At 38.4% G+C, this 24,011-nt stretch overlaps 1 protein-coding gene across 8 annotated transcripts in view; it reads left to right on the plus strand.

Annotated features, from left to right (window-relative positions):
* The window catches only part of PPP2R2B (protein phosphatase 2 regulatory subunit Bbeta), a 331,924-nt gene that overhangs the window by 66,343 nt on the left and 241,570 nt on the right, over positions 1-24,011 (plus strand). The gene's annotated exons all lie outside the window — the stretch shown is intronic.

Raw genomic sequence — 24,011 nt, forward strand, 5'->3', positions numbered from 1 at the left:
AGATCAAAAAGGGAAGAAAACAAAAAGCAGGTATGTGTGTATGTGTATGTATATTGTGTATGTGTATCCATATATGTTTGTGAATATTCTCCATCAGACTACGGATAAAGATGTGTGAGGCATTTGTGTCCTAAGGGAACTATGCAATGTTAGCATTATACATTTGTACAGACTCCATGCAGGTGATATTTCTTAATGTGTTTTTATATAAAATAATAAAAGAGCAGGGTTTGTTTTTAAATAATGTTGGTGATGTGAGGTAGAGTTCAGCTCTTCCCTTGCTATTGAAAAATTACCTTTTGCTGTCTGGTCCAATTGAATAAAAGGCTTATATCTGTTGTAATTTCAATGTACGATTTTTTTTTCATTCCTACCAACTAAGTAACACTTTCAGTGCATTTTAATATAATATTGATTGGGTGGGGGTTTGAGTTTTATTTGGTTTGCCCTTGATGATGTTGCTTTAATGAGATGAAACTGAATAGCTTTGTGTAGATTTCCCTGGAGCTTCCAACTTTTATGCCCCTTATTCATCCTCCAAGATGGAGGGAGAAAAAAGTAGTTTGTTATTTGGTCAAATTTTATGACTTGTGTTATATCAGACTCAAAATTTCTAAAAACATAAAAACTGTGAGAGACAGTTCAGATTCCGAATTTTAAGAGTTTATGGTGAAGAATAGCCAGGATAAATATCTGCTTTTCACTGTGCCTCATCAAGTCCAAATGTTTCTGAAAAATCCCTTCAAAATACAAAGATAGTGCCCTTCTCCAAATTTTGAGGGTTGGTGACTATATAAACATGCACAGCTTAGTGATAAGTGTGAGGTACAAGGTGAGTGTGTGTGTATACACACATGTCTGTGTTTTAATAGAATGTTAAGAGTCACTTCAAGGTGTCATTCTCACAAGTTTAGTTACTTTCTTCAGAAATTGAATCTATTAGAATCTGAGATAGCCTTGATGAAAAGAGGTTGGTCAATATGTACAAATACACGGTTAGATAAAAGATATAAATTCTAATGTTTGATAGAGTACATGACTGCAGTTAGCAACAATGTATTGCGTATTTCAAAGAAGCTAGAAGAGAGAATTTGAAATGTTTCCAACACATAGAAATAATAAATTCTCAAGGTGATCGATAACCCAAATACTATAACTTGATCATTATACATTCTATGCATGTAATAAAATATCACGTGTACCCCATAAATATGTAACATATTATGTATTTTAAAAATTGCCTTGAATTTTGACATGAGATTATGATTATTTAAGAGCAGTATAAGACATGAAGCCATGTAGGGCTCTCTCTGATTTTCTAAAATCCGTTCCAGTGCAAAATAATAATTTAATGTGTGTCAGCAGATTGGTAATAAAGAGTCTGGCATCCGTCCTTTTACTTATTAAGTATTTATTGTGCACTTACTATGTGTCTGATGCTGTACTCGGCACTGGGGATGCAAAGGTTTAGTATATAGACCTGGTCTCTACTGTTAAAGAACTTGTGGTTTAGTAGGGAACACATGCAGGACAACAGGCAATTGTAATGCAGAATGAGAGGTTCTCTGATGAAGGAAGTACAAGGGACTGTGAAATGACATAAGAAGGGCTCATGAGGAAGCAGATGGCTAAACTGAGACCTGAAGGCTGAGGAGGAGGGAAGAAGAATGAAAAGTATTCCAAGCAGGGAGAATGGTAGTCAGGACGATGGTTAGTCCCACCTCAGTTGTTTAGTAATTGGGTGACTTTAGGAAAAAGTCTGTCTTATTTTATTTTCCTTATCATTCTGTGGGAGATGGAGATGGTGGCCATAGTGGATACTGCTGCTGGTGGAAAAAAAATGATAGCAGTTAATATTTATTGAACACTAATTATGTGCCATGTAGTGTACTAAGCCCTTTCCATGCATTAGTTACCTAATTAGGGTTTTGAAATCACCTTTTGAGGTAGGCACCATTATTATCTGTTTCACAGATAAGCAAAGAGAGGCTCAGAAAGGTTAAAAAACTTGCTCAAAGTCACCTTATTAGCAGTAGAAAAGCCAGGATTTGAAAACAGACAAGTTTAACTTAGAACCTGTGTTTTGCACTATTACTATACTATTCATAATCTAACTTTCATAAGCTGATAAAAGATGAGCAGAATAATGGATTGAAAGGACTTTTTAAACTACATGGAACTCTATACTATCATTATGCATTTTAAACTGGGGCATGAATCACATGGTTGGTAGCTAGTCCAGAATAAAAAGTAAAAATGATTGCAGCAATATATGGGCTGCCATTTCTTGATTTGTTAGCAATGCCTCTAATTCTATGGCCTCAACACAATAGTAGTCAAAAGTGGCATTTCCTAGGGGACATTTTTTGAAGCAACAAAACATTAGATAAGATGGACCATGGGTTTGCTCCTAAATGGCAACTGCTATGTTAGAAAGTTCTCAAACATTCCTGAGATCTTTAATCTCTGTTAATCACTCCATGCCCCTCTGTGACTGCTCAGCACAAAATGAAATGGAGGCTTGGCAATTATCCAATTCCTTTGAAGACTCTTGCCTCTTAATGTGGATAATCCAAAACTCCAATTGCACTTTAAAAAATTCTAGATTACCAGGTTCATTCAGGTATACATGCCCTCTACTCTGCCTCCACTTTTTTGCCAAATAGACCTTTTTCCTGTCACTTCTATGTTTCTGATAATTCCCAGTGTGCTCCCTGCATTTATCTGGACTCTAATCAGCCATTGTATTGTGAACTTAGGACCGTCTGTACAATTGTCCCGTAAGCAGGTCCATGTTGCTGGCCAACACATTAGCAGTCATTGGGAATTGTTGAGAATGTTTGGAGAGAGGTGGTCACACAATCTTTTGGCACAAAGAGCATGTCTCCACTACAAAGGCAAAGACTGGTTCTACAGTAGGTGGAACCACAATGAATCAAAACAATGAATTCTTCTGCATCATAGTTCAAGTCCAGAGGCTAATTGTTAATTTCAGTTCTGCTCATGGCCTGATAACAGGGCTTTCCTTTCGGAAACTTGACTGAGCTAGTGTGAAAGGCAAGACTGTTATTCAGATATACTAGTGAAATGCAAACAGTTTCACATATTAATGGTCACTAATGACCTATAGTCAGGCTATGATTTGTGAGGTTAAAAACAAAGGTACAATTAGTTTATTTGTTCAGGAGTGTAAACAGAGGGCTTTGTCAATCTGCAGATTGTTCTTCTCCATTGGAGACAGTAGGCTGGAGCATTCCTCTTGAGCTGTGGCATTTGAGGACTGCATTTTCTTATCTTGAGATTCTCCCAGCTTCCTGTCCCTTCATAAGCCTGCAGCCTTAATCAAAAGGGAATGAAGAGGATGCTGTTATTGGTCCCCTTTCTCTGTGGCTTTGCTTTTTGATAAGTGAACCACTTTAATTTTAATTTTTTTCTTTCAGTTCCACTCTGGTCTCATGCTTCAAATAGCTAATTTTCTGAAGCATCGCCATTTCTTCAGCAAACATTTAACACATAATTGAGATCAAATTATGCTCCAAACGCTATCCTAGACCTCAAGATTTTTAATGATTATCCAGAGAGTACTGACCCCATCTGCAAAATTTACAACTTCTCCATAGGTGTTGTAAGATTTCCTGTACCACTACTACTTGTAAGCTTATCACTAAAAAAAAATGAAGAATCTCTTGAAATGAAACAGCTGCTCTGTTGAGCTATGCATCTTAGAGAGCAAGGCACTTTGATCTTTTGGGGTGCATCAAAGCTGACAATAGAGATTTTGAGGGATTATAGTGACTCCTTAGAAAAAGTATACCTTGTGTTTTGCCTACACTTATTTAATTTGAGAAAGTGAGTATATTTCAATTCTTAAAGGAAACCGTGACATTAAAACAGAAAATTATTTAATCCCTCATCAAATAAAAAGAAAAGACTGTGATCCACCTAGTACCACGAAGCAATAATGATGCAGGTTATCCCAGTGAGGCATTTGGATCACTTAAAATCATGATGAAGCAATGATTATGCCTATAATCTATTTTAATAAATGTAAATTGCTGTGGAGAAACAAACCATTTTATGCCACTTGAATCCTTTTCAAGGAAGCCTGAATCCTTTTTGCATGGCTTAGATGTATTACTGTCATTTTCCCTTCACTAGGTTGAATAAAAGCACTTAAATCAGAACTTTGTTAGTGCACCCTCTTGTACTGTTTGCCCTAATAAATTGTTGTGATTTTAGTCTTTGAAATCCATATTTTGTAACATTTGCAAATTTATCTGTAGTCCCTTCCAGAATTGAGATTATGGAGTAAATTCAACAGTAAATCAACATGTACATTGTATGTGCCAAGCACTAGGGATACAGCAGTGGAACATGGAACTCACGTGGAACATGGAACTCACTTGGAACATGATCTCATTCCTTGTTAGCACTAATAGCAATCAGCAGTCATTTTATTTACTCATTTGTGTGTTGGTTATCCTCTCCTCTTGAAGGGGAGCACCTGTCTCTTGACTAGTGTGTATCCCAGGTTCTAACACAGTGCTTGGAATCTAGTAAATATGCTCAGTATATACTTGTTGAATGTTGAATGAAATCCAGGCCCAATGGTGGGAGCTTGAAAGCCAATAGTAGCATTTGGGATATTGTGAAATAAAGCAAAATTACTTGATAAACAGATCTCTGAGGGACAGAATTAGGAGATGATCGGCGCCATTGTGAACCTTTATTGCATGAGATTGTTTCTTCATGTCCTCTTATGTCCACTTCTATGTAATACTGAGTAATATTTCGATATGATAAAAAGGACCTCCTGTTTGTTTGGAAACTACCAAAGCCTGGCAGTGATATTTATTATACTCATCCTTGGGGTGACCAATCAAATTTATTATGTGAAATGACATATTCTTCTGAATCCAAAGAGGACTTTAATATTCTGGAAAGTCTTTACAGTGGTATGGATAGATTGCGTGGTCATGTTTCAGTCATTTACCTGATAGATGTTTATTGGGCACTTATTGTGTGCCAGGTATGGGGTTAGGTACCAGGAATATGGAGTGACAAGGCCCTCTGGGAAAATGTATTAATAAAGAATAATAAAGATAAATGTACAATTGCATCTGTGACAAGCACTCTTAAGGAAGAGTTAGTGGTACTCTGAGAATGTGTAGTAAGAGGATTATTGGACCCAGACAGGGAAGGTTTCCCTGGTGAAAGAATAATTGCTAAATCCTGAAGTCATAATAGGAGTTAGCTATGTTGACGAGGGGATGGGAAGATGACCCAGGCAGGGAGAACTACATGTACAAGGGCTTTATGGTAGTAGCAGTAGAGACTGTGTGTGTTCAAAAAGGTGAAAGGTGGCCAGTGTGGCTTAAGTTCCCACAGGGTGGACATTAGGCAGAAGTCACATCTTGCAGAGTCTTGCAAAAATATATGAGCCGTTTTTGCTTTTTATTTTAAGAGTAACAGGAAATCATTAAAATGTTTAAATGTGGGGAAGATTGGGGAAAGTGACCAAGTTTGCTTTTCAAAAATACTATTCTGGCTGCAGTGCAAAGAATAGATTGGAAAGGGTCTAGAATAGATTTAAAGAGACACGTGACTTATTCACATGAAACTGACACAAAATGTACATAATATATGCCCATGTGAAGCAGTGCCTGCATAAAGCATGTACCCTGGAAAAAGATTCAAGATGAGCTCCTCCGTGGTATAATACAGACCTCTTCAAATTCCTCTATGTCATGCACACACCTTACCCAGACATAAATTAGCATCATTAATGCAGAGTGTCACGTTAGAGCCCAGTTATACTTCCAGCTGATGCATCACTTTAGCACCTTTCTCTTTGTACTTTACCCTCCACTTTCAAAGGCTGTTCTCAGGTCTTATTTTCTGTCCTAGAAGTGTGAGATTGGTTTTTCTGCTGTGCTATTGGAGTGATCCTCCACTTAGAGTCTAATCTGCCATGGCTTTGTGCCTGTTTGTCAGGAACTTCGAGGATGTATTAAGACATTATACAGGGTAGAAGCTCTATTTTGACAATGATTATGCCTATTATCTATTTTAATAAATGTAAATTGCTGTGGAGAAACAAACCATTTTATGCCACTTGAATCCTTTTCAAGGAAGCCTGAATCCTTTTTTGCATGACTTAGATGTATTACTGTCATTTTCCCTTCACTGGATTGAATAAAAGCACTTAAATCAGACCTTTGTTAGTGCACCCTCTTGTACTGTTTGCCCTAATAAATTGTTGTGATTTTAGTCTTTGAAATCCATATTTTGTAACATTTGCAAATTTATCTGTAGTCCCTTCCAGAATTGAGATTATGGAGTAAATTCAACAGTAAATCAACATGTACATTGTATGTGCCAAGCACTATACTTGGGATACAGCAGTGACTAAAGCACTAATTCTGCCTTTAAGAAGCTTACAGTTGTTTCTCACTAGTGAAGTGGGAATTTACAGACAAGCAAGAGGAGGATGTTAGAATGCTACACGTGGTAATGAATTAAAGTTAGAGACATCAACAAGAACCCCTTCTTAACTTTATGTATACACAAGTGACTACATATAGAAATATTTATGTAGACATACATAGGGTTGTATGCACACATATATTTCTTTCTGTGTCAGCTGAGAGGGCCTAAAAGAAATGGCATCCCAGTAGCAACTAGCACCCAGATCTTGATTTCTAAAACCATTATTTAATAAAAGGAAACAGGAATTCTTGGAGAAATGTCTGATGCTAATACTAGCAAAGGAAGTATATGAGTCTGGAGCCTCTTATAGAACCAGAACATAAAGAAGCACTGAAAAAAAAAAAAAAGGAAAAAAGCCTGCATTGATGGAGCTATGTCAAAAGGACACAGAAATCAACTGGAAGAGCTCCTAATGGCCAAAGTGGAACAATCTGAGCAATAAAATATAGCATTGAATTCTATCCCAAAGTATAAAATCAATATCCATGAATTCATACTGGTATAAGTAAATGATTGAATAAATAGGAGAGAAGAAGAAAATCTCCCATGCAGAACTCCAAATAAATTGTTCCGATAACATACCCTTGAGGAAGACAGCAAGTTGGCATAGCTGCGTATGCCTTAAGGGTGGGGCTGTACATCATGACTTCTTTCTAAGAGTACAGAGTACAGTTTGGAGGAGAGGGGAGTAACTTTACAACGGAGAAACCTGACAAACATTTCTTCAACCAGGTGACCAAGGCCAACGTGAACATAATGCATGTTGATAGTAGGTACCCTTGATTGATGTGATAGGATGGAAATGGCACTTTATCTCTGTGGTCTTCAATCATGAGAAAAACGTCAAACAAATTCCACTGGAGGAGCATCCTACGGTATACCTCACTGCTATTCCTCAAAACTGTCAAGATCATCAAAGGTAAGGTAAGTCTGAGAAATTGCCACAGCCTCAAGGAGCCTGAGGAGCCATGACAACTAAGTGTAATGTACCCTCCTGGGTAGGATCCTAGAGTAGAAAAAGGACATTAGAAAACTAAGCAAATCTGAATGAACTATGGACTTTGGTTAATGATAACATGTCAATATTGCTTCATTAATTATACAAATGTACCACACTAACATAAGATATTCACAGTAGGAGAAACTCTGCAAGAGGTATAGAAGAGCTCTCTGTACTATCTGTTGCATTTTTCTGTCAATCTAAATCTATTTTAAAAAATAAAATCTATTAAGATTAAAAAAAAACAAACCCTAAAGAATAAGAAAATACAGTCTAGTGGGGGGAGCCAGTAAGTTGGTAGACAATTGTAATACGGGTAAAATGACAGGAGTATGGACGGCTATTGGGAAAAACATGATGTGGCATCTAACTTGTCTTTTAAATCCTGATTTGACAACTTTGGGAAAATTCCTTAAACTTGCCGAGCTTTCATTTCCTCATCTCTAAAATGGTGATAACACCTGCACAAGTCAACATAGGCTGCCAAGCCAAGCCACAGGAGCTCGTATCCCCTGCTATGGGGCTGGGTGATTTATTAAATCCATCTGGGCTTTAGTTCCCCATCAGTGAACGGGATAATAAGAGAATAATATCATAGGAAAATAATAAGTACCTACCTTAAGGAGTTTTCTTGAAGCCTGAGAAAATATATTTAAAGTGCTTGGAACAAGTCTTGGCACACAGTACTTAAATGCTGCTGCTGCTGCTGTCTGCTCACAAGTTTGTGGTGAGGATTCAGTGGGAGAATTGTGGAGAGTATTTAGTGCATGACTAGGTTTGGGCATGTGGCTTGTGTTCTACATCCACCACCTACAGAGCACAAGCCCCATGGTAGGTTCCTGGAGGCCAGGAGATGCTTTCCCTTGCAAGGCAGACACCTATGTACCAGACACTCTTGCTACTTCTAACCTTAAGCAGAGAATAGAGTGGAAGTTGACCAGATAAAAGGAGAGTAATGGATGGGTTCTGTAAAAGGAAAAAAATCCAAAAACCAAAAGAAGCATGGCACCTTTACAGAACAGTGGAGTTCAGAATGACTGGAGTGAGGAGTCTGAGAGGAGGAGGAAGTAGGCAAGAGGAGGAAATAAGTCTGTATTATGTCAGGAATTAAAGACTGAATTGAAGATTTGAACTTTATCCTGGGGTTAGTGGACAACTACAGGCAGGTCAAGCAAGAAGGCAACATGTAAGACTTTTACACTGTCTATTGTTGGAAAACAATGGGATAGAGGTGGAAGACCAGTTAGGAAGCTACTTCAGTTGTACAGATCAGTTGAGAGATTACGGTGGCCTAAATGATGGTTAATAGATGGAAGTAGAATTAAAGGATTTGAACAGTAGAGTAAATAATGATTCTAAAATTGTATGAAGATATTTTCCCGCCCAATAGTCTGATGTATTATAGTTTATGTTACTTGGACAATGTTCTAAGATCTGCGTGAGATAAGAATACCGTAGAATAACATAAGAATTTAAGGCAGTGGCTTTGAGACTTCTCAATATTTTTCCCCCTCAAGATATACCATTATAGGCAAGTTTAAGAAAAACTCATAAGCATTAAAATCAGATTAACTCTGAAATGATGAGAGAATAGAGGAGTATTCTAGACTAGCATCACTCCAATAGAAATCTAACACAAGCCACATATGTAATTTTAATTTTTTAGTAGCTACTTTTTAAAAAAATAAAGAATACAGATAAAATTAATTTTTTTTTGAGACAGAGTCTCTCTCTGTCACCCAGGCTCGAGTGCAGTGCCATGATCTCGGCTCACTGCAACCGCCACCTCCCTGGTTCAAGCGATTCTCCTGCCTCAGCCTCCTGAGTAGCTGGGATTACAGGCATGTGCCACCATGCCTAGCTAATTTTCGTATTTTTAGTAGAGATGGGGTTTCACCATCCTTGGTCAGGGTGGTCTCAAGCTCCTGACTTCATGACCCACCTGTCTTAGTCTCCTAGAGTGCTGGGATTACAGGCGTGAGCCACCATGCCCAACTTTTTTTTTTTTTTTTAATGGAGTCTCACTCTGTCGCCCAGGCTGGAGTGTGGTGGCGCGATCTTGGCTCACTGCAGCCTCCGCCTCCCAGGTTCAAGTGACTCTCCTGCCTCAGTCTCCTGAGTAGCTAGGATTACAGGTACATGCCACCATGCCCAGCTAGTTTTTGTATTTCTTGTAGAGATGGGTTTTGCCTTGTTGCCCAGGCTGGTTACAAACTCTTGGGCTCAAGCGATCCACCCACCTCTGCCTCCCAAAGTGCTGGGATTACAGGCACATGTCACTGCACCTGGCCAGATAAAATTAATTTTAATGTTTTAATCTGATGTATCAAAAATATTATTTTAATATCTAATCAAAATGACAATTATGAGATGTTATATTCTTTTTCTCATATTATCTTCAGAACTCAGTGTATATTTTACACTTATGGCACATTGAATTCAGACTGGTGTCATTTTAAGTGAGCAATAGTGGCCCATGGTTAGTGGCTACTGTGTTGCACAGTGCAGGTCTGGAGTTCCCAAAGTTAGTCAAAAATAGTTTAGATTTATACTTGCTGGAGGAATTCTTTTTTAAAACAAGGTAATCAACATTCCTATTCCAGTACGTGCACATGGGAAACAGAATTTAGTGTACATACTCAAATTGCCTATTTTACTCCATGTATACTTTTTGAGCACTCACTGTATGGTCATGGAGCATCAACTATGTTAGCACGAGTGATGGTTCACACATTGGAGCTCTAATCATGAGCTGACCACACACAGTGTCTGTCCTTCAGCTTATACCTTTATGGAGGAGACACGAATAAAACAGAAAATGAAATAGTCATAAATTTGCCAGGCGCCGTGGCTCACGCCTGTAATCCCAGCACTTTAGGAGGCCAAGGCGGGTGGATCACGAGGTCAGGAGATTGAGACCATCTTAGCTAACATGGTGAAATGCCGTCTCTACTAAAAATAAAAAAATTAACTGGGCGTGGTGTCGGGTGCCTGTAGTCCCAGCTACTCGGGAGGCTGAGGTAGGAGAATGGCATGAACCCGGGAAGTGGAGCTTGCAGTGAGCCAAGATCGTGCCATTGCACTCCAGCCTGGGTGACAGAGTGAGACTCCATTTCAAAATAAAAGAAACAAAAAGAAAAAAGAAATAGTCATAAATTATGCTATGATGAAAACAAAAGAGGGGTTGAGATGCTGGATAACAATGATGAGATGGCTTTAGATGATTTCAGTTGAGATGACATAAGCTGGGACATAAAGGATGAAAATGAGCCAGCCGTACAAGAATTGGTGGGAAAGCTGATCAAGTAGAAGAAACAGCATGTTCAAGAGCCCTGAGGATTGTGGTGTATGCAAAGAATCAAAAAGTGAGCATGGCTGAAGGCTGGCGAGGGAAGGAGAGAGTGGTGTGAGATGAAGAAATGGACAAAAGCTGGATCTCATGGACTTTGTAAGCCATGGAATGGAGTTGGAATGTTATTCCAAGGGCTGTGAAATCTACAGAGCTTTCAGGGAAGGGGCTTCTTGATTAAGAAGACTGCCTTAACCTCAGGTCACTGTGTAGGCTAAAGGTAAAAATGCAATAAGCGAAAGTTGGAAGAAAGTTCTGCAATCTCACAAGGTTATTGAGAGAAAGATAGAATAAGGTAGTAAAAGTTCTGGAATGACAACATACTGATCTATAGATGCAAAGTGCTGGGAAGAAAAGAAAGAAAGGGGGTTGTTAAACCCAGCTGGTTTTGTTGAGTGGCTCTTTGTAAAGGAATTGCATGCTTTCAATGTTCAGGGTGCTTTCTGAATGGAATCTTAAATTTGTTTTCAGAAAACTAAGTTGCACAGAATGGAGCTGGGCATGCAGGTCTTCTGCCCTGTCTGTGGTTTCTGGTTTTCCAGATAAATGGGTGGCTGTTCCTGACATGAATGCTAACAGGTGTATGATGACATCTTGCTGAGGGTCCTGCCAACAGTTTGTGTATGTGGAGAAAGAGCAAGAATCCAAGGAAGCTAGGAGAGAAGACAGCCTTTTATTTGTCTGGCATTTTGGATGTTTCAGTATATTTTTAAAATCATTATCTCAGGGTCATTATAACTCTGTAAGATAGAAGAAGCAAGTAGAACCATTCCCAAGTTACAGAAGAATAAACAGAGGGTTTGAGAAGTGAAGGGTTAGTTTGTGGCCAAAATAGACCTTGAGATGATATCATCTAATTTGTACTTTTTTCTCTTGGGTGAGAGAACACCTGTGACTATTCTAATCCTACACCAATCTGTTACAAACCCCTCTTTTAGCAATGTATAAAATAAGGTCTAAGCTCATTGGGAATAAGTTTCCTTTGGGGCTATTTGAAACCTTATCTACTCTATCACTACAGGGTAAAGAGAGGGTGGAGTTGTTTTATATTATACATTATTGGTAAAGCAATTTGATTATAAGCTTCAAAGTAACTGGGTTTATGTACTTCACCTTGTATAGTGTTCGATAGGCATACAATGATACTCACAACGTGTCATTAGACATTGAAGAAAAAAGGATGTAATCAAGACCCAAATTGATCATTATTCACTCATCCTGGCACCTGGACAATTTTAAAGTTTTTTTGAGATGGAGTTTCGTTCTTGTTGCCCAGGCTGGAGTGCAATGGCACTATCTCAGCTCACCACAGCCTCCACCTTCCAGGTTCAAGAGATTCTCCTGCCTCAGCCTCCCGAGGAGCTGGGATTATAGGCATGCGCCATCACACCTGGCTAATTTTGTATTTTTAGTAGAGATGGGATTTCTCCATATTGGTCAGGCTAGTCTCAAACTCCCGACCTCAGGTGACCCACCCGCCTTGGCCTCCCAAAGTGCTGGGATTACAGGCTTGAGCCACCATGCTCGGCCAATTTTAAAATATTAGAACAGAAAAAAAAAATCTGCATTTAAAAATTATTTTAATATAATTTACTGAGACTGTCGGAGACAAACCTTATAACAGTTAGTATTTAGTTGTTATTACCAGATCACAAGGCCATTATCCTTAGCAAACTAATACAGGAATAGAAAACCATATACAGCATGTTATCACTTATAAGTGGGAGCTAAATGATGAGAAAACATGTACACATAGAAAGGAACAACACACACTGTGGCCTACCAGAGGAGGAGAGGTAAAATTAGAGAGAGGACCAGGAAAAATAATGAGTGGATGCCAAGCTTAATACCTGGGTTATGAAATAATCTGTATAACAAACCCCCATGGCACACATTTTTCTATGTAAAAAACTTGCACATCCTGCACATGTACCCCGAACTTGAAAAAAAAAAGCATGGAGATATTTTTTTCAAGTGTGTCTTATTTTTTTTTCCTTTTTCTTGAATTATGTTTAGAGTATGGTTATTTGGAGATGAAATAAATGGCAAGTTGACCCTGGTAGATTTAGAATATAGGCTCTTATACTTTTAGGGATGTGTGGGGATGGGATGGAATCATGGAACCCCTTGAGAATTTGATTAAAGCTCCAGCTTCTCTCCACTGGGGAGAATTTGAAGAAAGCTGGAAATGTACAGCAGGCATATAATTTTAGATTATGAAGTCCCATGAAGTTGATTCCTCAGTGGCTGATCAAGCACTTCAGATTGAAGAAGGTGAAGGTTGGAGTGAACAAATGTGCACAACTTAACTGAAGATAAATATGCAGTACTTTAAGGGGAGAGTTTGTATTCCATGCCAAGAATGGAATGTGCTTGTTTTGACTTCACAATGATGTGGCTAGGGAATATAGATGAATCCCTGTCTCAGAGGACTCACCTCTGAAGTTTGCCCAGTCCAAATACAATTTAAAATTTTAAAAGCTTTCTGATACCAAATCTCTCTCTTTTTAAAAATTTTTTCATTATACTTTAAATTCTGGGATACATGTGCAGAACATGCAAGTTTGTTACATAGGTATACATGTGCCATGGTGGTTTGCTGCACCCATCAACCCATCATCTATATTACGTATTTCTCCTAATGCTATCCTTCCCCTAGCTCCCCAACCCGCAACAGGCCCTGGTGTGTGATGTTCCCCTCCTGTGTTCGTGTGTTCTCATTGTTCAACTCCTACTTATGAGTGAGAACATGCGGTGTTTGCTTTTCTGTTCTTGTGTGTGTTTGCTGAGAATGATGGTTTCCAGCTTCATCTATGTCCTGCAAAGGACATGAACTCATCCTTTCTAATGGCTGCATAGTATTCCATGGTGTATATGTGCCACATTTTCTTTATCTCCCATTTCTGGTTAGTAAGAGGGGAAGCATCCACTGTCTGGGTTGTGATTATGTCCTGCCCATAAGGAAGTTTGGGAGGTAGGAATGAGGAATTTTCACAACCAGAAAATGCAAATAGTGCATTTTCTCCCTCACTTCCTTTATTTTTCTTTTATTTCTTTTGTGTGTATATGAGACAGTGGAAGCTAGTTGGACTGAATAGCTTCTTTAAAATCTCTACAAAGATATAAAAACCTGTTACCTTTTACCCAAGAGTAGTTAATGCTGCCTTTTGGATGAAATGGGACCCAAGTAAAATTTGCCCTGGTGAATAATGAAGCAGTTCATGCAGAACTACACGCATTCAGAAAGAGAAGGCATTATTATAACTGGCTTCTGCTTTGAGTTTCGGTGCATCTGATTTTTATGCACAGGAATAACAGAAGACATTGAATAATCCTCCATAAGCTTCAAGTGTCTCAGCTCAAATTTCACTTTTTTTCCCAAAAAGCCTCCTTGACTTTGTCACCTCTCCTGAATCCCTACATTAGAGACTCTAGTTCAAAATGTAATGCTTGTAATACAGCATATTGACCACTAATGTTCAATACATATTTGTCTTGTTTCACCTCTTTGTTTAGCCTCCCTAAAGGTAGATGTTATATCTCCCTTACTGCAGAGTAATCTCCATCAGATTAAGGACATTTTTGTTTCTTTTATTACTCTAATACCATCACAATGTCTCACACATTACAGACAATGAATAGATTGTTTTCGAATGAGCAGTTCTGATACTTCAGCATCATTTATAGCTTTGATTTCTGTGTTACATATACTATACTTGCTGGCTGGTAATTAAAATGAAAAGCAGTTTATTTTTGTTTTGTATAAAAACAAATTGGAGTAAAAAGAGAACTGTTTGAATGGGGCAGTATCTGAGTCTGATTTTTTGAAGTCTGCCTGTCACAGCTGATGGACCTCCAAACCCCTTTGGGTATTTTAGGAGTATCTAGATTTATGGAACTGTCTGTTGATTTTATTTTTAGTTATGTACTAAAGCTGTGCTTTTAAATCACAATTTGACTCAAAGGAGAGATTAATTTGGTTATTCGGAAGACAAGGAAAAGAAACTAAAATTTATTAAGCAACTACTGTATGCTAGGCACTGGACTTTATAATTTTAGATATGTTATTTCATTTAATTATAAGAGCCCCACATATAGTATTATATTTTCTTTTTGATGTTAGTAAAAAAAGATTCCAAGGGGTAACTTACTTGGACTTTAAGTTCTGTAAGGACGAAGTGCCTGGCACAGAGAAGTCACTTAATTAAATGTTTGTTATGTATATTCAAGGGTACTCAATCAGGCAGCAATTGATAAGCCTGCATTTGAACCCAAAGCTGTTGGTACTTAAAGCCCACTCTCTTTTCACTACCACTGCTCCTCTAAATAGAAATTCTCATAGGAAAAAACAGAATCAACATAATTAACTTTTCATTTTAGCTCTTTGCTCTTTTAGCTCAGGCTACACAAGACTCAAATTTTCAACATTTGACCTCAAATATCATTTTCCTCTGTACTATTTGCCCAGAGATGATGCTAGAGATACACTTGACTTCCTGGCAACAACTCAGAACAATTGTGTTAGAACATGCTCTTCCCCATACCCTAAGGAAGTAAAAATAAATGTTTGGAAAGAAGGATGAATAAAATTGTAGAAATGGTGACACTATTTGTATTATATTCTCTGCCCCTTTAGGAAGGCAGGGGAGTCGCGGCTGTCCAAACACAGCCAAGAAGTCAGCAGGTTAGAACTTCATCATGTGTTTATCATTCCAGTTTTCAGACTTGTTTGTAATGTAAAGCTGACTCTCCAAGTTGCTGATGATTTTTTGGGATGGTCAGCAGATTTAGCAAGTCCATTTCTTAAGTAAAAATGATATAATATTAAATTAATATTAAATTTTATAGGGCCAAGCCCTGGTTCTTACACTTACCTCCCAGATGACACAAAAACATGATTTTTAATTTTTTAGAAATTGCATATACATTTTATTTATTTATTTATTTATTTATTTATTTATTGAGATGGGGTTTTGCTAGTCAACCAGACTGGAGTGCAATGGCTCAATCTCAGCTCACTGCAACCTCCGTCTCCCAGGCTCAAGGGATTCTCCTGCCCCAGCCTCCCGAGTAGCTGGGATTGCAGGCACACGCCACCATGCCTGGCTAATTTTGTATTTTTAGTGAAGATGGAGTTTCACCATGTTTCCCAGGCTGGTCTCGAACTCCTGATCTCAGGTGATTTGCCTGCTTCAGCCTCCCAAAGTGCTGGGATTACAGGTGTGAGTCACTTCACCCAGCTGCATATACATTTTAGGACTCAGTTTGAGTCCATATTTACTTGACTTGAGTATTGCATAAGTAATGTTTGCCTTCCTGCCACCCCCACGAGATCAAATAGACTACGTAGGCACATATCTGAATGAAGAAGAGTATTTAGGAAGGCACAATTAGAACAAGCTTCTAACTGGAAGTTATAGGAAGGAAGGTTGGAAATCAGTATGTGGACGAATTTTCTAGTGTTCAGCCTATGAAAGAGTGGCAGGGACTGTCTTGGGAGATGATTTTCACACAGGGAGGATGGACATTCACTTTTCAGAAATGTTAAAGAGTCTGTAGTGAGGAAGATTGGGCTAAACTTCTAATGCTGTTTCTGACTTCCCAAAATACCTTTTGCCTTGGGAGGTAGCCATTTGTTTTTGTTTCTTATTTCAAGAAAACCTTGTCAGGAGAAACAGAAGACAGGCCCAAGGTATAATATATGAGGAACTATTTAAGATTTGAGGGACAAATTAGTACTTATTAATCATAAATGTGTTAGCATATCTCTTTCTTAACTCTCTCTGTAGCTCACCCTTCTATCTAGTCTATACTCATTCTTGTTTTTGTATGCTCTCCTTCCCATTGTGTAACTCTGTTCCATTCCTCTTTCCCTTCCTTCTCCCTTCCTTCCTTCTTTCTTTCTTTTTCTTTTTCTTTTTATTTTCTTTTTTTTTTTCTTTCGAGATAGAGGCTCACTCTGTTGCTCAGGGAGGAGTGCAGTGGCACAATCTTGGCTCAGTGCAATCTCCACCTCCCAGGTTCAAGCGATTCACCTGCCTCAGCCTCCCAAGTACCTGGGATTACAGGCGCCCACCACCATGCCCAATTAATTTTGTATTTTTAGTAGAGACAGGGTTCCACCATATTGGCCAGGCTGGTCTTGAACTCCTGACCTCAAGTGATCCACCCACCTTGGCCTCCCAAAGTGCTGGCATTACAGGCATGAGCCTGGCCTCCCTCCTTCCCTCCAACTCTTGGGAAACCCCCTAACCACCCTGTACTTCACATTTCTCTCTTATAAAATGGTGATGTTAGTAGCTCCTTGAAAGTTTATCCCAGTATAAGTATTAGAGACTATATGCAAATACCAACACAGGGTCTGCCGAGCTGTAGGTAACTATATTTTAAATTCTTCTTTCATTTAGTCATTCAACATATAAAGATTTCTTTAACACCATAGGACAGGGGCATATGGGGCTCACTGTTAGGAGTATGAACACAGAGCGTACTTACCAGAGGCTCATTAAAATAGTATTAGAATAAAAACACTGCCGTGTAGGTCATGGTGCTAGGGAACAAACATGCCCCAGAACTCAGCTCAGATCCCCAGGTCCCTCCTAAATCCAGTTTCTCTGATACCAATCTTCTCTACCTTCATCAATTTTAGGGGCAATTGTTCCCCATTTTGAACTTCCTAGAACTGTGCTATGTGATAAGATAGCCATCAGAAGATATATGAGTCTTGAGCATGTGAAATGTTGCTATTTCATTTGAGATGTGTTGCAAGTGTAAAAGACACACCAGATTTAGAAGACTTAGTACAAAAAATATATAAAATATCTCATCAACAATGTTTTAATATTGATTATATGTGGAAATGATATTTTGGATACATTGAGTTTGAGAAAATATATTATTAAAATTAATTTTACCTTTTTTTTTTTTTTTACTTTTTAATGTGGCTGCTAGAACATTTTAAACCACATACATGTCTCACATTTTATTTCTATTGAACAGTGCTGTCTTAGTACTTCACTGTGCCACCTTATAACCACATCTTTCTTCTCCCATCCCTATGCAACTTTCTAACATACTATACAGATGCTCTTCAGCTTACCACGGTTTGTATCCTAATAAACCCATCATTAAGTTGAAAATATCTTAAGTCAAAAAATGCATTTAATACACGTAATCTACTGAAAATCATAACTAAGCCTAGCCTACTTTAAATGGGCTCAGAACAACTTACATTAGACTACAATTCATCTACTACAAAATCATCTCATGCAAAACCTACTTTTAAAGTTCAAATAGCTCATGTAATTTATTGAATACTGTGCTGAAAGTGAAAACAATGATTGTATGGATACTCAAAGTACATTTTCTACTGAATGTGTATCACTTTTGCATCATTGTAAAGTTGAAAAATCCTAAATCAAATCACCCTAAGTCAGAACTGTCTGTAGTTGTCATGTGGATTATTTTTGCTTCTAAGTTTTAAACTCTTCCAGGATACTATTTATCATTATTATTGATGCTGCTAGTTGTTGCCATAACACCTAAAACCAAGTCTTCAATACATATTTGTTGAATGAACAGATGAATGGATGGACAGGAGCTGTTTTCTGATGTATTAGGAACTTCAGAGGAACATAATCTTCCAATGATTTTGATGCAGAAAGTAAGTTCCATGGCTGCAAATTGTCAAAAAGTCAACTTCTTTCATCAAGATAGTATGCCCATTACATTAAAAGGATCTAGCCAGAAAGCTAATCAATATATCCTAAGACTGCATCTGTGACTGTAGCTATCTCTCTGAACTTTGGCAATGACTTGTCTCTACAAAGAACAGGTCTCAGAGTCCCACAAACGTTTGCATTTTGAAAATGACAGAGACCAGGTTATCGTTCGTTAGGCAAAGCCACAGAACCTCAAAGTCTCTGCCTCCCTGAAAGCTGAGTCCAGATACAGGAGGAACAGCAGTTGCTAAAGTATTCATCCCAAAAAAGCAGGCAAACAGCACTCTTCTAGGAGCTGAGCCGGGCCAGCTCAACTTTACAAAGTACAAGTGGAGTCCAGTTCATTGCAATGTGGGACAGTGCCATCTCTCAATCTGACTCAGTGCCTTAAACAAAAGAGGTAAGAAAATAAATGTAATTCTTGCCATGCATCCCAATATTGAAGAGCCTTGAGAAGAGTGTGGGGAGCCACAGCCAAAGTGTACACTGTAAGTGGTTTCCCAGGAGTTTATACTCCAAGTAGATGGGGGATATGTGTGTGGTCAGAATGGGAAGTGAGGTAGAATTTTTTTTCAAACATTGGAAAATGTAACCAGTGACATATCAACTACAATAAGTTTGTTGGCAGCTGAATAGGGAGGGGATAGTAGGCAGAATTACTCTGAAGACCTTATAGGGAATTTTCTGTTACAATTGAGCAAATGATAAGGTAAAGTAATATTTATTGAATATTTATTATGTGTCAGATATATTGTATGAATTATTACATATATATATATATATATATATATATATATAAAATCACCAACAACCCGATGCGGTTGGTGGTGTTATCATCTCCTTCTTGCAAATAATGGAACTCAGGCTTCAGAAAGTTGCATAATTGGTCCCACAGCTTAAACTGGTGGAACTGGGATGCCAACCCAGATCATTAGGCTCTCATTAGCATAATGTCCAAGATGTCTTTGATGCAGAATTAGTAGCATCTGTTTTCTTTACAATAAAGTAGTTTCTGGTTAACGACATTGAGAGGAGGGAACATCGTCAGCCTTATTTACAAATGATGAATCCTTTACTGATGTCTGTACAGTACAGCGTAAGCTGGAGAGGAAGCATGGGCTAGTAGGAGATGGTTGGGCTGGCTCTGGAACCTGGGTCTGGATGGCCCAGGTCCTGTGACTACCTTTCTGAGCTTCTGTTTCTTTATCAGTAGACCGAGAGCTGGAATACACTGAGTTCTAAGGTTTTATACAGTGTTCTAATTCTCTGAGACTTGGAAACTTGAGGAAAAGGAGGGGTGTGAAGCAGTGATCTTTCCGCCCCAAGTTCAGTATGGACAGGTGGCAAACCAAAGATGTACATGTTTGCTAGAATTCAACATGCTTCGTGAGGGTGGGGCCCAGGCCAACTGACCTGCTGAAGTGGGCTCTGTGCTTCCTCATAAAGTGGTAGATTGAGAAATCAAAACATTCCCTGAAATTTCTGATTTAACTTGGCCATATTTCATAATTTCAGTATGTTTCTTGATGTATTTTTGAGGAAATATTTTAATATTTTCCCTCAAAATATAAGTGAAAAAATAATATAATACATTGTTTATTATTAAATTGAATTATTAAGTCATCAAAATTTTTCTGCTAGAGTATAACTACAAGTGAGAAAATAGATCCTCATAAATCTTTGAGATTATCTTTCATTATGATTTCTGAAATCCACTTTTAAAACACAATCCATGCACCTGTTTGTTCATCACAGGACTATTCACAATAGCAAAGACCCAGAATCAACCTAGGTGCCCATCAGTGGTGGACTGGACTAAAAGAATGTGGTACATTTACACTCTGGAATATAATACAGTCATAAAAAGAATGAAATCATGTCCTTTGCGGCAATGTGGATGCAGCTAGAGGCCATTATCCTAAGTCAACTAATGCAGGAATAGAAAACCAAATACTACATGTTCTTATGTGTAAGTGGAGCTAAATATTGAATACACATGGACAGAAAAGAGGGGAAAAATAGACACTGAGGACTGCTTGAAAGGAAAGGATGGAAAGAGGGCATGGATTGGAAAGCTACGTAGTGGGTACTGTCCTCACTACTTGGGTGACAGGATCGTATATCAAGTCTCAGCAACACACAATTTACTCATGTAACAAACCTGCATGTGTACTCCCAGAACCTAAAATTAAAGAAAAAAACAACAACAAAACACAATCCAAAGACTCTGACCTTTCGGAAAAATAATAAACATGTATAACTTTTCATATGGGAAATGCAGTCATTATCATTCAGAGCACCAATTAGAGTTGTGATCCTTGATAACCTGAACAACAAAGATGCTAGATGAAGTGAGACAAGTAAAATGTTTATAACTAAACCAAAAAAAAAGTCATTTGATATAATTCAACTCGCCAAGAAAGGCAGTGTTTAAGACTTTTGATTCTTGTTTCAGACAGGACAATTCTAAATTCCAATTCTGCCACTAACTAGTTGTAACCTTAGTCAAGTCACCCGTTCTATCAGACTGTCATTGTTCTCCTCTACAGAAAACATGAGTAATAATAATGGTACTTACCTCCATGGACTTACTATGAGAATGAAATGGATTATGTATGTAAAGCACCTAGGACCTTGTCTAGTACAGTGTATGCCCTTAATACATGTTACTATTTCTATTGTTAGAAGATAAGTAATTTATCATAGATAACAAGTATCCTTCTTAGCATTCAAGGTGTCATAAAATTATATTTTTCCAAAGAATCATTAGACAATCCATAGTTTAATGTAATTGGATAAGTAGTAAGAGCGTTTGCCCAGGACATTTTAGAACCACGTTAGCTAACCCCTAGGATGTGCATGGAAGTGGCAGTCACTTCTTAATCATAAAGAGATAACCTGATTCACATGATGAGTTATCTTTAATTTCCCTGCAGTGTTCTGTGAAAACAAATACAGCTCTGCACATTGAATATTATTTGATTTTGGGGGATGCCAACTATTGATTGTTAGGGGAAGAGGGGATCAATATTAATAAATGTTTGAAGTTGTCAGCTGTGCAGCTGGGGGTGGGGGAGGAGGATGGGATGGGGAAGGGCAGGGGGAGAGACACAGAAAAAAAAGAGACACAGCCCACCTGATGCTCTAAGGACCATCTCATTACTACTCATTCACCAGAACTTAATATGAAAATGCCTCAGAGAATGGAGAAACAGTTTCAACATGTCATTCCCACAGTAGGTGAGGTGTCAAGATTTCATAACCACCAAATGCCCTGAAGTTAGACACTGCCTTGTCACAATGAAAGCAAAGTCAAGGTGAAAAATGCCGTGTTTTCATTGCCAGTGTTGAAACAGGCTGGGGGAATTTAGTATGATGGTACAGACAGGTTTTGTTTCAAGGCAGCCTAAGAACTTGGTTTGCTTAGATCCTTGCATGTACTCTTGCTGTGACTAGTGAAAGATTTAAAGATGACAATGAAATTATTAGTAAACCTTCCACGAGAGGGAAAGTAGCACAGCAAAATCTCTCTTCTACTTGGGGATGTAGATAAAAATTCCCTTTGTAGAAAGTGTTCACTTAGAGCCTCACACATTGCGCAAATATTTAAGATGATCTGTTTGATGATGGACTTGATATATTGGTATTAAAGGCATTTTGAAGTAATGAGCTAATGTGGAAATTTCAGAAATGATAATGTTAGAAACCAAGTAAAAAATGAAAGCAGCCTGTGCAGTTTCAGCTGGAAGTATGTGGAAATATTTTAATTTGGTGGCTCTCTGATATTAACTAAAGCATGAAAATGAGAATGAAATACCTTCCCTATCTAGTTTGCAAAGGGCTTGTGATATTAATACATACAGTCATGCATCAGTTAATGATAGGGATATGTTCTGAGAAGTGTGCCATTAGGTAATTTCATCCTTGTGTGAACACCAGAGTGTACTTACACAAACCTACGGTAGTATAGCCTACTGCACACCTAGGCTATATGGTGTAGGCTATTGCTCTTGGACTACGAACCTGTAGAGAATGTTACTCTTCTGAATAGTGTAGGCAATCATAGCACAATGGTAAGTATTTGTGCATCTAAACATAGAAAAAGCATAGTAAAAATATTATATAAAAGATTTAAAATGGCCAGGCACAGTGGCTCATGCCTGTAATCCCAGCAGTTTGGGAGGCTGAGACAGGTGGATCTCCTGAGGTCAGGAGTTCGAGACCAGCCTGGCCAATATGAAACTCCATCTCCACTAAAAATACAAAAAACTAGCTGGGTGTGGTGGCAGGCACCTGTAATGCCACCCACTTGGGAGACTGAGGCAGGAGAATCACTTGAACCTGGGAGGTGGAGGTTGTGGTGAGCCGACATCGCACCATTACACTCCAGCCCAGACAATAAGAGTGAAACTCTGTCTCAAAAAAAAAAAAAAAAAAAAAAGATTAAAAATGCCACACTTACTTGTATGGGGTACTTACCATGAATGGAGCTTTCAGGACTGAAAGTTGCTCTGGGTGAGTCAGTGACTAGTGAGTGAATGTGAAGGCCAAGGACATTATTGTACACTGCTATAAACACTGTAAACCTAGGCTACACTAAACTTATTTTTTAAAGTCTTTCTTCAATAATAAATTAAGCTTAGCTGACTGTAACTTTTTTACTTTATAAACTTTTTAATTTTTTTAGCTTTTTGACTGTTTTGTAATAACATTTAGCTTAAAACACACACAACGATACAAAATTTTTATCTTTCTGTATATCCTTATTCTGTAAGCTTTTTCCCATTAATTTTTTACTTTTTAAACTTGTTTGTTAAACCTTAAGAAACAAAAACCACATGTTACCTTAGGCCTACACAGGGTCAGGATTATCAGTGTCACTGTCTTCCACCTCCACATGTCCCACTGGAAGGCCTTCAAGGGCAATAACATGCATGGAACTGTCATCTCCTAAGATAACAATGCCTTCCTCTGGAATACCTCCTAAAGGACCAGCCTGAGGCTTTAAAAAAAAAAAAGACGAAGTCTCACTCTGTCATCCAAGCTGGAGTGTCACCCAAGCTGGCGCAATCTCTGCACACTGCAGCCTCTGCGTCCCAGATTCAAGGATTCTCCTGCCTCAGTCTCCTGAGTAGCTGGGATTACAGGCACGTGCCCCCATGCCTGGCTAACCTGATGCTTTTTAAAATTTTTTATTTTAAGTTCCGGGGTACATGTGCAGGATGTGCAGGTTTGTTAGGTAAATGTGTGCCATAGAGGTTCGCTGTACCTATCAACCCAGAGGTTTTTTTTTTTTTTGAAATGGAGTCTCATTCTATCCCCCAGGCTGGAGTGTAGTGCCGCAATCTCGGCTCACTGCAACCTCGGCCTTCCAGGTTCAAGTGATTCTCCTGCCTCAGCCTCCCGAGTAGCTGGGACTACAGGCACCCACCACCACACCCGGCTAATTTTT

The sequence above is a fragment of the Trachypithecus francoisi genome, unplaced genomic scaffold (genome assembly GCF_009764315.1).
Source record: "Trachypithecus francoisi isolate TF-2019V2 unplaced genomic scaffold, Tfra_2.0 Lachesis_group2, whole genome shotgun sequence".
Taxonomy (NCBI): Eukaryota; Metazoa; Chordata; class Mammalia; order Primates; family Cercopithecidae; genus Trachypithecus; species Trachypithecus francoisi.